We start from the raw sequence: 3,133 nt of genomic DNA on the forward strand, positions 1-3,133 counted from the left end.
TATATATATATATATATATATATCTGTATCTAAATTTCTTTTTTTTCTGTATGGCAGGGGATGGACAATAGTATGTAAAACAAGATAACATTGGCAGATAAAGTAAATAACATACACCAGGGGTAGGAAACCTCGGCACGCCAGCTGTTTTGGAACTACAAGTCTCATGAGGCATTGCAAGGTTCTGACTTCCACAGTCATGACTCCCAGAGGCATAGGCATGATAGGATGTGTAGTTTCACAACAGCTGGAGTGCCAAGGTTGCCTACCCCTGATCTACATTATTTTAGGTATTTTTGAATATCTAAGGTCTTGAACTTTAATGTGTGCATCTGTTCCGAGTTGTAATAATAAAAAAAAAATGTTAGTTAATATTTGGGTTTGTTTATATTATCTACAGAATTGGTATATCTCTAACGGTTTATTATCTTGACTCCAGCTTAGATTCATTATTTATCACACAGGCTAACAAAAAACCTGTTTAGTTGTAACTTATTTGTACCTGAACAAGTGCAATATCTTTTTATGAGGTGGCTTTGTGTATTCTTAATTATTAATGTATGTGCTTTGCACAGCCTGTTGTTCAAGTCTTGGATTTGTGAATAAAAGACATCCTTTATTATATTACACTGTATGTCAACAAGTCTACAGGTCCTAGGTGCATATTTTAATTTTCTTAAGTTTATAAGACTTAAAATATATTATTATAAGTAGTTATAAATAGTATAATAATTCATAAGTATCACATTTAAAGACGGTACATTTGTGTCAAGAATAAACATATTATAATATATACAGTATAGGCTTAATTACTCTTATTGGGACAGCACAAGGAGTGTGCACAGGACACCCACATACACAGAACTTTTATTTCACGGTAGGTATACTTTGGCCAATCACTGCTGGCCTTTTTAAAATGCTAGTTTGCAGGCTCTGTCTGACTTCAGTACATCTGAGTCATACACAAAGGAAGTGAGAGAAAAGTCAGAATTCCTTATCCAGGTACTTGTTATAGGTTTCTGACCGAGGAAGCATTGAAACCAAAACAAAGCATTATCATTTTCAAAAGCAGATGTCAGCTATTGCAGCTTATATATTCCACTCATGATAAGTATCTATCCAAGCTAAAATAACAGCTACATACGCAGGAGAAATTCAGATATGAGAGCTGTTTTACCTGCCAACTGATTTTTATTTCTGTCAATCCAGTTCTTGGATTTACACAGCGCTACTGCACAGCACAGCCCTGTATATCAGGGCAGGAGACTGCATTTTTTTTCTGTTGCAATTAAGTAACATTTACAGGTCATTTCCCTCCCGCAGCCATTGATTGGACGGTGAAAAGAGAAACAGCAGACTGATGAGGTCCTCCCTGTTTCACTTTGCACTCTCCTCGTGTAAGTACAGGTGAAACTCGAATAATTAGAATATCGTGCAAAGTTCATTTATTTCACTAATGCAACTTAAAAGGTGAAACTAATATATGACATAGACTCATTACATGCAAAGCAAGATAATTCAAGCCGTGATTTGTCATAATTGTGATGATTATGGCTTACAGCTCATGAAAACCCCAAGAACCCCAAATCCACAACCTCAAAAAAGTAGATTATTACATGCAATCAATAAAACAAGGATTGTACATAGAACAATATCGGACCTCTGAAAAGTACAAGCATGCATATGTACTCAGTACCTGGTTTGGGCCTCTTTTGCAGCAATTACTGCAATTACTTTTGCACGATATTCTAATTATTCGAGTTTCACCTGTATGCACCTTGTTAGCATTGCAGTACAGCTGATTGGCTTCTTGTGCCGTTTCTTCTCCTCCCAGTCTGGGCTCTGCTGTACAGAAGATTGCAAAAGGCTGATACCAAGTCAAAAAAATCAGGCCCCCTTTCCAGCCAGAGTGTCCCAGGTTGCTAAGGGCTCTTAGCAACCTGTAACGCTCTGTCTGGCATCCTGCCAAGCTCACTGAAGTCACTGGTTGCTTGTTGCTGAGCGGGACACTCTGGCTGGCATCCCACCCAGCTCCTGACAATCAGTGATATCAGTGAGCTGGGCGGGACATCAGACAAAGCCAGAGCCAGAGGTACCATTGCACCCCCTTGCAGTAATGTCTGCACCACTGCCACCCCCACATCTCAAAATGCCACCCCCTGCAGCGAAATGTGTATGAACATCCTGCACTGTATGATAGTCTAAAAAAGTCCCAAATCGAGGTACTATGTCATGCGCTACATCATAGCATAAATAAAAAACCTTCCTTTACCTTCCCTGGTAACTGAACACTGCAGCCTAAAGTTGGAGGGTTTAGCAATTAGGGTAGTGCTGCCAATCCAGTAGGCTGGACTAGGTGTGCCCAAGTTCTGACTGACAAGCTAGAAGCTCTTGAAATAGCAGTGACAATGTTGATAACCACACCCTCTGCAACATCATCTCATTCCACTGTAGTGCAAGCAGGTAAAGCCTACATGAGAGTGAAAACTCTGCTCTGAACTGGAGCAGTGCAGCATCATTGCCACATCATCACTGGAAGCTGCATAAGGTGGACTTCACTGGCAGGATTAACAGGTAGGGACATTGCAAGAGGACTAAGAAAAAACAGTAAATGCAGATGCACTTATAATTAAGTGCTGCAGAACATATTTCTTTATTGAGAGGCCATAGTTCTACTTTAAAGGATCTGTCCAACGAAAATTAACATTTCAGTTTATGGTACATAGTAGGGAAGTAAGCCACCTGCCAGTCGGATTTTTCAGGTAATCTGTTGGTGTAATGTCTGCACTTTTATTTAACAGTTAACCTAAGAGTGGAACGAAGGAACTAGCACATTACATTGATGGTGAACCTTTACACTTGTGGTTCACCAGAGGGCTAAGATTAAAAAGAATGGAACCAGTAATCCGCAGGAGAAGGTGAGAATGGTGGTGATGATGGCAGGTGTCCAGTGCTTATCCCTTCCAGGCTAGCCTTGTATGGGAATGCATATGCACAGCTTGCCCCGGGATTATCATGACCCCCTCCCTGTGCAGCATCTCTTTAGGATCATCTTGATTGCTTTTTCTGATTAATTGCACAAAAGAGGGAGGAAATCGCTAAATCCCCCTTACAGAAATGGTATGCATAAGTG

The sequence above is a fragment of the Nanorana parkeri genome, unplaced genomic scaffold (assembly GCF_000935625.1).
Source record: "Nanorana parkeri isolate BGI_ZX_2015 unplaced genomic scaffold, ASM93562v1 scaffold65, whole genome shotgun sequence".
Taxonomy (NCBI): domain Eukaryota; kingdom Metazoa; phylum Chordata; class Amphibia; order Anura; family Dicroglossidae; genus Nanorana; species Nanorana parkeri.